The following is a 12,271-nucleotide window of genomic DNA, read 5'->3' as shown; positions in this document are numbered from 1 at the left end:
TCCTCAAAACGAACAAACAACAAACAGGAAACAGAATGCCAATAGATGGTCTTACATCCGACTCCAAACACACACAAAAAGGAAAAAGGTTGCCCGGAGAGATCTCGCTCGATCTCCTGCCTACGTATCTCATCTGGTATGAGAATCAGGGCGACGTAGTTCCCCTTAACAGGGAACAAGGGTCTCGATTGCAACGAGGGAAAGAGAAAAGGAAGGTCTCAATCGCAACGAGGGCGAGAGAAAAGAATCGCAACGAGGGCGAAAACCAGCAAGGCTTAATTGTTAGTCGTCAGTCAAACTCGACAAGACATCGCATCTTGTGCCTATGTATCTCATCTGAACATGAGAATCAGAGTTTCCGTAGTTCGGCTAACCTATTTCTGTTTGTTTTGTGTTTTTTAGATGGGCGACGTTACTACGCAATCTACCGGATGCTCGACCTTTGGAGACTTACTCACCTGGAGTAGAAGGAGTTAACGTGTCCTTAAGAGAAGATACTCAAAGAGTTTGTTTGTGTGTTAGGAATGCTCATGCAAAGAAGGAAGTCCTAGACGAAGGAACCGTGCTACCTTAATTGACATGCAAACGAGAGACTATACGAAGCCTAGCAATCCTATGGGGATACGATCACACCACACAAAAAACATATAACATGAAGTAAACACACCAACAAGAGGGCTCAAACATACATGGGTAGGGCTTTAGTCAAGAGGGGTCATATCAACCTCGACAAACAAGCCAAAACTGTAGGGGTGTGCTGAAGCTCTTAACCACTAACATTGAGAGTTAGGGTGAAGCTAATCAAAGGTGGAAATGAGGATTGGACCTCATGCTCTTAACCCTTGCCTGGGTGAGCTTATGACAAAGACGGCGTGGGGATCCAGAATGAGGGACCCTATTCCACTTGACTGACTCTATACAAGATCTTGGGTGTTTATTCAAAAGCATCAGTACGTAGTGCGAGCATAATGAAAGACTCACTGACTAACAGGGGATTGCAAGTCAAATGACCTAGTACAAACCACTAGTACAATTAGTATGTGTACAAACCACTAGTACAAAGACTAGGTTCAAAAGCAAGTCAATTGACCAAAACAGAACTCAATATTTTGCACAAAGCATATTCAATCAATCAAGAAGAAGTCCTCAAAAGGACCAATACCAATTCATAAGGCAAATGCTTCAAACAATTCATGTCATGCAAAGGCAAACAATATGCACAAAATTGGTCATCCAAATTAGAAAATCCAAATAAAAACATAAAAGCATCCAATGACATTGAAAATTTTTATGCAAGCTACTCATGTTATGAATAAGCATCATGTAAAAAATCAGATCCAGAAGAGCTCAAATGGTAGGTAAATGAAAATGCACAAATGCAAGGTCAACAATGTTACACAAAATGTCACACTACATGTTCATGTATCAAAAACAGTGATGGCATATGATAAAAATTCCAAACAAAAGCTCAAAAATCAATTCACATGTGAGGATCAAGCATGCCAAATTTCAGATCAATTGGATGAACCATGAGCATTTCACAAAGCATTTAATGTAACATGTCAATTTAGCATATGGTTCAATCAAAAAATACCAAACAAAAATCCAGAAACAAACAATTCATGCAAATAATATCAAAAAATACTAGACATCAAAACAAGAATGTGAAAAAAAATTAGGATCAATTTGAAGCATTTTTTCAATTTTTAATGATTTTTCAAAGTTGAAGAAAATATTTGAAATAAAATGGAATAATGGAGTAATGTGGAAAAACAACAATTCAAATAAAATCAGAAAATGCCTAAGCCAGGTATTGAACACGCGCGTCCAAGGATCAAGCAAACATTCAAAAATTAAATTCAGAAACACATAAGCGGGGAATCGAACCCACGCATACCAGGGTAAACAAGCGAATATTCAAATGAATTTCAAAAAATGCAACAGCGGAGGATCGAACTCACGCTAGACCAGGGAAATGATAATTCAACTTAAATTCTGAAAACACATGCAACCAGAATCGAACGCACGCATGGACGGATCAAGAAGCACTGGATATGAAACGCAGTGTTTCACTAATGCGTTGGCAAGCCACGCAAGCGGTCAAAGAACACGCAGGCACAATCAATAGCATAACAGCCAATCGATTGGACAAGCAAGTGAAACGTGGAGGCACACGTGGACAGAAAACCCTATCATTTGCAGATGGTGGCGGACGGTTGTTACAACCGTCTTCTCCGGCCAACCAGGCGACGGAGACCTAAATTTTTTTCCAGAATTGGATGAAATATACATGGTTCGAAAGGTCTTCTCACCAGGATCACGAATATCATATTAATTCAATCTAAAACTTCATGAATCGAACGGATCGAAGAGAAACATTATGAACATCCAAACTTTAAATCATCATATCTAGCTCATTATTCAACCAAATCAAGATCTAAAACTATCAGCATGTTCAGCGAATCGAGATCTACATGTTTATGGCAAGAAAATGGCAAAACAAGAGGATCGAATTTTCACTTACTTGAACTGCAGTGTTATGAATCCATGTCTTCCAACTTCCACAATCTCCAGAACTTCTTCAATAATCCTCTAATGAAGCTTTGTGCAAGAATTAACGCTTGAAATCACTTGGATTTAGCTCAAAATCAAGTTTCCATTTCCATGTTCAAGCTCTTGATGTGCACGAATCTGGACTGAATTGACAAAAGTAATGGTTGATTCTTGCTCCAAACTATCCCAGGATCATGAATCTACAAAGAAACTTGGTGTTTGTGTGAAGAATGGAGAGATTCGAAGAGAGAGAGAAAATGGAGGGAATGTGAAATTTGAGATCTGAAATTGTTCTCTTCTGAAAAATGGTTATGATTTAGCTTTTATATCACCTGTTAATCACATTGAAATTATAATTAAGCATTGGTTAATACATGATTAGTGAGAAATAAGGTGAATTGCAAAATTGCAAGTGTGCTTACCATGGCCTTCCCACACGTGAATAGTGCCCATGCAAGGTTCAAATTCATTTGAAATCATCCAAGGATCAATATGGCATTGGTATTTTGCTTGTATGATCATCCAATTTTGAATTATCAATTTTCCCTCTAAAATGCACATGTAAGGAATGATGAGCATATGAGCTTCTTTCATGCAAGACAATGATTCATTTGGAAAGTATTGGTCACAAGGAGCATTTTGCAAAAAGAGTGGACCATTTTGGAGTTTTGAATCAAAAGTTATGCCATGTTGAACTTCCATGTATACTTTGTGATCATTTGGCCATAACTTCTCAACCACTCATCAGATGATCATGATTTAGGACTTTTTGAACAGAGGAGAGAAAGATATTCAACTTTCATGTTCACCAAAAATCCATTTGAAGCTTCTTTGATGTTGGAAAGTCAAGTTGAATGTGGACCAAAATTTTTGCCATTTTTGGAAACTTGAAATTATAGGTCACTTTCCATTTTTAGTAACTTTTGTCAGGACCTCAAAATCTTCAAGATATATGTTTAACATGATGAATAGGCCTTGTTTGAACATGAATGGAGTGTTTCAAATCATTTTCCCACCTCAAAGCCCTCAGTTGACTGCACAGTTGACTTTTATGGTCCTCAGATGACCTGGAAATGCACTGATGAATTTGGGCCTCTACCACTTGGTAAAATTGCTTCAAAATGAAACCCTAGCTCATATAAGCTCTTTAGAACAATCATGTAGTCTTCATCTCAAGGAAAGACTTCCTCTTTTGCACAAAGGATTCTCTTGATGCCAATTCTGATGGACATGAGGGAATGCAATATGGAATGTTAAATGACCTAAAAAAATGAATGCATGAATGGGAAGGGCAAATTTGAGGTGCTACAATAACCTTGATTGTTAGGAGGTTGTCTTTGATAGCCCTGATTTTGATTGTTCACATAACTCACTTCTTCTTGGAGTGGAGGACAAAAACCAGTTGGGTGATCCCCTTGACATAATTCGTAACATGCTACTTGATGCCGAACTTGAGACCCTTGAATTTCTTTCATTTGCTGTGGAAGCTTGGTCATTTGTTGAGTGAGCAACTCCACTTGTTGAGAGAGTAGCTTGTTTTGAGAAAGGATGGCGTCATTTGTATTCAACTCAAGAACTCCCGGTTTACATTGTGAAGGGCTACGATCATGTTGGCTTTGGCGATCATTGAGTGTCATCCGATCAATAATGACTTTAGCTTCTTCCGCATTCTTTGACATAAGAGAGCCACCTACGGTAGCATCCAAAAGTGTCTTGTGAGTTGATTGGAGCCCATTTAGAAAAATATGGATTTGAGTGAGGTCATCAAAACCATGACCCTTGCATTTTCTCAACATTGACTTGAATCTTTCCCAAGCCTCATTCAAAGACTCGTTGCTTCCTTGAGTGAATACCGCAATAGCCGTTTTGGCTTCCATGAATCGGGATTGAGGGAAGTATCTTTCTAAAAAAAATTCTTCTAGAAAATTCCAATCCGTCATCACTCTCGGTGCTTGATCAAGGTATCACTCTTTTGCCTTTCCCACTAAGGAGTGTGGGAACATCCTTTTGAATAATGCCTCTTCACCCGTTTCATCAATTCCCGTAGAACCCGCAATCTCATAGAATTTGATGAGATGGGTATACGGATCTTCATGGTCCATTCTGGTTAATGGATTTGCATAGAGAAGTTGGAGGATTCCGGTCTTCATCTCCGTATTTCTTCCTCCACGGGCAAATTGAGCATTCCTTCTTGGACTATTAGCGGACATTTCGGTACGATTGTCATCCGCCATGTTTCCTTCACAAGCCTCTAAAACCACTTCTTCAATTTGAACAAGGGCGGAACTAGATGCTTCTTCTCTCCGGTTCCTCTCTTCGGCTAGTTTCCTTCTTCGTGTTTTGCTATTGAGCTTCCGAAGTGTTCTTTCAATTTCGGGATCGAATTGAAATTGCTCCTCGGTAGCTTTTCCTCGCATGCACTAGAATCTACAAAACTAACAAACCAAGTGAAACAAAAGAGGGATAGTAACAAAAGTAACAAAACTTAAAACAATGAATTATTGCAATGCTTGTAATATCGAACACCAATCCCCAGCAACGGCGCCAATTTGTTGAAAAGTATATCTTCGGCAAATATTTTTATATCGTATCCACAGAGATTGGTTGATATTACCGCCGTTCTATAATCCAAGTGTTATAAGTTTAGAAAGTAACGAAGTTGTTTTGGTTGGAAAGTTATCTTGTGAGCAAATGTCACTAAAAATAGTAAAAATGGTTTTAATCAAATGTAAAAGCTTGGCAAGATTGGAGTTCACTATTCTAAATGCTTATGATTCCTTATGATAACTATATAGGTTTAAGATTATTGATGATGTTCAAATATCCTCTCAAAGTCATTTATGTCTAAATGATATTATGATAATCACTATATTGATCCTTAGACGATCTCTCCACCTAACTATCAATATAGCAATCTTTAATGTTTGATACCAAAGAAAAGTAATGAATAAATCTATCTCTACAACTTATTCACTACTTGAAAATCTGTTTTATGTCAAGACTCAAATAATCTCTTTCAACAACTACTCAAATCTGGTTTTCAACTTAGGGAAAAAACAGTACTCAATACATCAACAATCTTTATCATATATAAAAATCAAATGGAATACATAAACAAATGAGAGTAGCTACTACCTCTAATCTTGAAAAAATGGAGTTTAGCTCCTCATCATCATTTTACACAGGAAAATGCAATGGAAGAAAAACTCTATTTTTTCTCTCTTACAAAAAATATCTCAATGTATCAATGTGTCAATAATAAAATCTGAATAATGTGTTTTTCTCCTAAAAGAGTTGACATTTCCTTAATTGATCATTTCCATCCAAAGCAGAAAAGCTATTCCAAGATAGACACCAAAATGGCAAGACAGCTGGTCATGAAGGACAGCACTTTTGGCCCAAAATCAGCTTGCTGGATTCGCAGCCTTCGCGGCGCGAACTGAAGCTTATTCAGCTTCCTTGCTTTGCAAGCTTCATCCAAAATCTTCCAATTTGTGATGTTGCTTTCCAAAAGCTCTTTCATCTAAAACTTCTACAAAACTAACAAATTTGTGAAATAATTATTCAAAGCAAAATAAATTAAATCAAATTGCATTTATACCAATTAACAAGAATAAAAGTGTGTAATTACATCAAAGTTTGATAAAAGGGACCAATAAAATGATATAAAAAGTAGTATTAATTGGTCCCTAACAAATCCAAACCAGGCATGTCTTGATTGGACCAAGCAAACACATTTGAATAATCTCGGAGAAGAACAATCAACCCCTTCTTAACCTCTGGATACAGTTGAGACCTAATCTTGACTTCCTTCACGTCATCTTCGGAACCCAAGTTGACTAACTCAATCTGCTCTTAGAATGGTTGAATGGCTTTTTCCTCGTGCTCAAGTAAACGAGATAATTCATCAGACACTTTTTCATCACTTTCTTCCTCTACCTCAAACACATGGAATTCAAAGTTTGAAGAAGGAGTAGGATCATTGTATTCAATGGGTTTAGAAACCAACCTGCATAATGATTTGATGTTTCGATTTTAGAGAAGTGAATTGTGACAAAATATTATGCAGATGGACAGTTATTATTATTTACTTATGTTTTTTGTGATTACCATTTTCAGAAAAGCAAAAAAGTAAAGATAAAACATCATAGATGTGGATGAATAGAATTGCATTTTATTAATGATCAAATTGAAAGATGACAAACAATGTTCACTTCTCCCTTATGCATAGGAGAAGGATTTTCAAAAACAATAAAAGTAATTACTTAGAGTGATGCATAATAACAGGAACATCGACAGTGGTCTAATTGTTGCAAGCTTTTCCATGCGTCACAAAATTGGTGCAGTCTTCATCTTCATCCCCCTCGATCACGGCAGCTAAGTGTTGTTTATTACCATGAATGAACCCTCCGCCACAGAAACTGGGTTGCATATCTTCAGCCTTAATCACAGGCGTCCCTTGTTGGAATCCCAAACCAGCTCTACTCTTGTTCTCGGCAACCTCCACCATCTGGTCTCACTGATCAGAATTATCGTCTTCAACAACTTTCTACGCGTCTTTGAAAGAGGACATAGGTGCCCCAACCCTCTTTTCTTCAGCAATAGATAGAGCTTGGAACGGAGTTCTAATCTCATCCTTAGCTTTAACATACAGAAAATATGACAGGTGACTCACCAACAGAGCCTTCTCTCCACCGGCGATAACAAGCTTACCATTCTTTACAAACTTCAACTTCTGGTGCAGAGTTGACGTAACAACTCCAGCTTCGTGTATCCATGGCCTTCCCAACAAGCAGCTATAGGCCGGGTGGATATCCATCACTTGGAAAGTAATTTGGAAATCACTTGGACCTATCTTCACTGGAAGGTCCACCTCTCCTATAACAGTTTTGCGAGAACCATCAAAAGCTTTGACGATCATGCCACTGTATCTCATCGGAGCTCCTTGATACGATAATTTGGAAAGAGTTGACTTGGGGAGTACATTCAAAGAAGAACTGGTGTCAACCAATACATTTGACAACGCGTCCTTCTTGCAGTTTATTGATATATGCAATGCTAAGTTGTGATTTCTACCTTCCTCAGGAAGTTCTTCATCACAAAAGCTCAAGTTGTTGCAGGAAGTGATGTTAGCCACAATATGGTCAAACTGATCTATTGTCACATCATGCTATACATAAGCTTGGTCCAATACTCTTTGCAATGCTTTTCTGTGCGCTTCAGAGTTCATGAGCAGAGACAACACTGAAATTTTGGAAGGAGTTTGGAGCAGCTGCTCTACCATATTAAATTCGCTCTTCTTGATTAAACGGAGTACCTCATCATTATCATTAGGCTTCAAACTGCTGGATTCACCAGACTGACATCTTGGAGCGCTAACCGAATCTACTACAGGGACATCAACCTTCTTACTGACAGGTACATCTTCTACACTCTTCGGGAACACATGCCCAAAAACACGACCACTACGGGTCACCTTCGTCACATCAGTAATGCTTACAACAAATCTGGTCGTAGGTAACAGAACTTCTTAACCATTCTCTACCATAGTAGCATTATACTGATATGGAACAGCTCTATCGGATGCGTATGGGACTGGACCCGCTAACTGTATTACCAACGGAGATACCGATTTATTGCTGACACTGTTGTTGCTGCTATCAAACTGGATCACCACCCTCTATGGTGTCTTGAACACTAGCATTATTACGTTAACATCATCTATATCCCTAGACTGTTGAATCTGGATTACATTCTCATCCATCAACTTCTTGATATCTCTCTTGACAACCGAACACCCACGGGGGATCACACTGCATACTGCACAGTTGGCGTGATCATTCTCACAATCACTAATAGTACACTGGGTTTTATGCATCTCAACTAAAAATCGACGAATTTGTCGCACATCAAACACTCGGAAACTCCCTGAACAGCCATATACCATATTGACAGAGGAATTACCATGAGAAGGCAATGGGTTAGCTTTCACATTCGGCGCACGGTCCTCAAAGGACACCATCCCACTCTTTACCAACTTCTGGACTTCATACTTCAACGGGTAGCAATTCTCAATATCATGGCCAGGAGCCCCTTGATGAAAGGCACAATGAAGCTCTGGCTTATACCACCATGGAAGTGGTTCTAGGATTTGTGGTGGATTTCTCGGTTGGAGAAGGTTCTTGAGAACCAGAGATGGGTAAAATTCAGCATAAGTCATAGGAATAGGGTCGAAAGAGACCTTCTTCCTCTCAAATTTTTGTTGTTGTTGATGAATATTGTTGGTGTTTATGTTGTTGTAGTTGTTTGTTCTTTGTTGTGGTTGTTGTTGACGTTGTTGTTGAACTAGCATAGATTGATTGTTGGAAAATACTGGAATAACAGATGATACTTGATGATGGTGTTGACGGGGTTGTGGACTTCTTCTGATGTGAGGCCTCTTCTGCCTCCTAACTGATACTGTATTGGTTTCAGCTTCCTTCTTCTTAGCGAAATTGTTACCATACCTCTTGCTTGATGATGCCTCTTCTTTAGACAATCGTCTCTCACAGACACCTTCTTCTAATCCCATCCCCATATTTACCATTTCGGTAAAGTCACTGGTGTCATACCCCGATTTTGGTCCTGAATTTTTTATTTTTGTTTGGCACTTGGCCTAAAGTTCATTTGCATACATTCATTCCCAACTCCATATTTTTGTTACACATTGATCATTGTCTATGCCTTTTGATCATGGTGCTTTTGACTATAAAATGGATTTTAATCATTTGACTTTTGAATTTTTCAATTTTTGATTTTAATTTCAAATTAAGTTTAATTCCCAAATTTCAATTTAATTTTAATTGTTATTTTTACTGATAATTCAAAACTCTAATTGATTTTAATTTTCAAATAGATGTTAGAATTGATGTCAAAAGTAATTTTAACAAATTATTGGATTAATTTGATTTTAATTGGGTTTTCTACTGATTTTTTATTATTATTTAAATTGATATTTAAAATTAGTCTTGGATTATTTCTAAAAAAATCCATTTTATATCCATAGTACATTTCAAAATCAGAATGGCATTACAACATTATCATGAATTACAAAGTCATCTTCCAAAAGGACAAACAATTCCATTTCCATATCAATACATTGCTAGTATTTATCCATGAGAATAAGCATTGATACTAAAATGTGACATTACATGTTGTTCTTACAAAAAGGTCCCAATCCTACACTAGCTTTTATGCTACATGACATAGTCCAAATACTAAAAGGAGGAAGATTGATGGACCTTCCAATGGATAATGATGGAATGTGAAGATTATTATTACTATTATGATTACAGAAACAGCTTGCAAAAATACTGCAGAGAGAGATGCTGCGGTTGGTAGAGAAAATTTTGATGAAACAATGTTGTTGTGGCTACAATGACGTCAAGTGGCAAATCTGTTTGCTACGACCTGCTTGTTCTAGAAGAGTTGCTTAAGAATTCATCCTCGTGTGCGTTGTACATATTTCCAACAAAAGGCATTAGCTCAAGATCAACTAAGGTCTTTGTTACACGTGACAAAAGAATTTGATGCCGACTTAAATATTGGTATATATGATGGTGATACTTCTCATAGCAAAAGGACATGCCAGCAGGTGCTTCCAACCTTTATGCTCACAAACCAAACTCAGTATGTCCTCCTGCAACATCAAAACACAATGAGTTTCTGCATAAATTTACCCAAATTTACCAAGTTTCGATGCATTGGATTGGCATGGGCAAAGAAGAAGTCTACCGTAAGTAAATGTCGGCATGATATGAACTACGAGGCATGATTTTTGCTACTTTGGCTTCAAGTCCGTCCGACCGCCCCTTGTGAGCCTAGGAGTAAAATAGAACATTGTGTTAATGCTGAAATTGTGACGAGACGAACCTACCAATTCACAAGGCAATATTGTTAGTCGAATATGGCACCAACAGCAACTTGTGGCCAGAAATTCATAGCAGTCCCAAAAAAGGGGGATTACAATCATCTCTAATCTTTGCACATTCCATCTAAATTTTCTAACATCCATACAATTTACAAGCATTTCAAAAACCACTCCAAGCATACCTTGTGGCTGCAACTTCTGTTCTACGATTTATGGTTGATCTGGCTAAGATGCGCCCCTTTTTACTGTTGTTTGTAGGCATCTAGAACTTCTTGAGAGCTGCATTGACTTGTATCTTTCTTGTGCAAGGGCTGCACATGCTGTAAACCAAAACCTGCTATGAGAAAAACCATCTTTGATCATCCATGAAAGAGTCCCAGACGTGGCAAACAAAAAACAATATCCATCCATATCCTTATTGTTATCACAAAATGGAATATATGCCAAAGGTCTTCCTTTTAAATCCATGCCATAGAGTTCTCCCATGTCAGTCCTGATAATCTGATCAGCATCCACAAAAATGACTTTCTCCAAGGAATATACAAGCTCCCTTCAAAAAAGAAAGTTGAGAATATTATTAAAGTTGTTGAAAAGCAATCTGGTTTGACAATAAGAACATCATTATATTTCACGCTATCAGACAGACAGTTTTGGAGATTAAGGATCAACTTATCTGTCAAGGAATGCTCTGCAGAAAATGAGACACATGGAAGGTTCACTGTCTAAAGCCAACCGTGCTTTCCTAAACTGCTTGCTATGGCTGCTAAGTTCAATACGATGAATGATCACGCCGAAGAACAAGTTCGTTCTCATCAACGAGAAGCAATCCATCTTGTTCATCTTGCTGCTAATGACACAACCGAAGCGTCGAATTTCACCAAAATTACAACCTGCTCCTGCACCAAAAAAAACATACATTGAAACTATTTGCAAAGCTTTCATGACAGAAAAACTTGCATACAGCATTCAAACACCAATATGAAGCTTCGTGTAATTTGTAGGGTTATTGATTGACATACCTCTGCAACCATGTCAACCGAACCTAAAACCTGAGCTGTGATCAACACCGGAACCAAACCACTCTTGAGTCTTCAGTAATTTTTCACTGCGGTAACAAAACCCAGAGTAATCAGTCAAAGTGTTAAGATTTCAAGGAAATTCCCAAATTGGAATTGGGACAAAAGCAAAGAAGAAAGCTAAGTACAGATTACCGTTTCCGGAAAATAGCATCAAACAGGACAACTCGGTTCTGAGCACCAAAAAACACTTCTGGAATTTTTCTTCTTTGGACTTTTGAGTACCGTTTGAAACCCTAAGCTGCAGGGATAAAAGGAAGAGAGCGATTCAGAGAGGGGGATTGGACGAAAATCGGAGGCGACGAAATTTCTCATCAATCTCACAGTATCATACTTTTGCACAGTGCATAAAATCCAATCGAGTGAACTTACCTGAAGGGACGACGGCAAAGAAAAGGAGGCGGAGGCAGTTCAGAGGAAGGCCAAATCGACCAAGTCGACGTCGCGTCCGCGGATTCACAGGTTATCACTTTCTCTTTATGCATGATGCGTTCGATTATTTACCATTATTTATTTGTCATTGTTTGAAAATCCATCACCGGCGTTATTTCGTGATGCTTCTGTACGGTTTAGGTGTTGTTGTTCTGAAAAAGGGGAGGGGATTCTGATTTGGTACAGTTTGAGAGAGGAAGAGTGAACTCTAGCTCATTCATTTGTTATTTTTTTTATCCTCTTTTTTTTTTTTTTTTTTTTTTTTAGGTTCTAAAAATAATATAAAAAAGGGATAAATAAA

The 12,271-nt window shown here is 38.0% G+C and overlaps 1 long non-coding RNA gene across 3 annotated transcripts; it reads right to left on the bottom strand.

The window, feature by feature from the left end:
• Positions 1 to 9,652: 9,652 nt before the first annotated feature.
• On the bottom strand, positions 9,653 to 12,180 carry LOC127126812 (uncharacterized). 3 transcript variants are annotated; one of them, XR_007805096.1, is made up of 6 exons: positions 11,911 to 12,180; positions 11,674 to 11,779; positions 11,482 to 11,567; positions 10,645 to 11,358; positions 10,327 to 10,464; positions 9,653 to 10,231 (listed from the first exon to the last, which is right to left on the bottom strand). It is a non-coding gene; the product is annotated as an uncharacterized LOC127126812 (long non-coding RNA). The 3 variants fall into 3 exon arrangements; XR_007805097.1 differs by having other exon boundaries at positions 10,327 to 10,412; XR_007805098.1 differs by having other exon boundaries at positions 10,645 to 11,352.
• Positions 12,181 to 12,271: the final 91 nt, after the last annotated feature.

Source organism: Lathyrus oleraceus, chromosome 3 (assembly GCF_024323335.1).
Source record: "Lathyrus oleraceus cultivar Zhongwan6 chromosome 3, CAAS_Psat_ZW6_1.0, whole genome shotgun sequence".
Lineage (NCBI taxonomy): Eukaryota > Viridiplantae > Streptophyta > Magnoliopsida > Fabales > Fabaceae > Lathyrus > Lathyrus oleraceus.
Note: the sequence above shows the minus strand (reverse complement) of the source record. Positions and strands in the feature narration are given on the sequence as shown.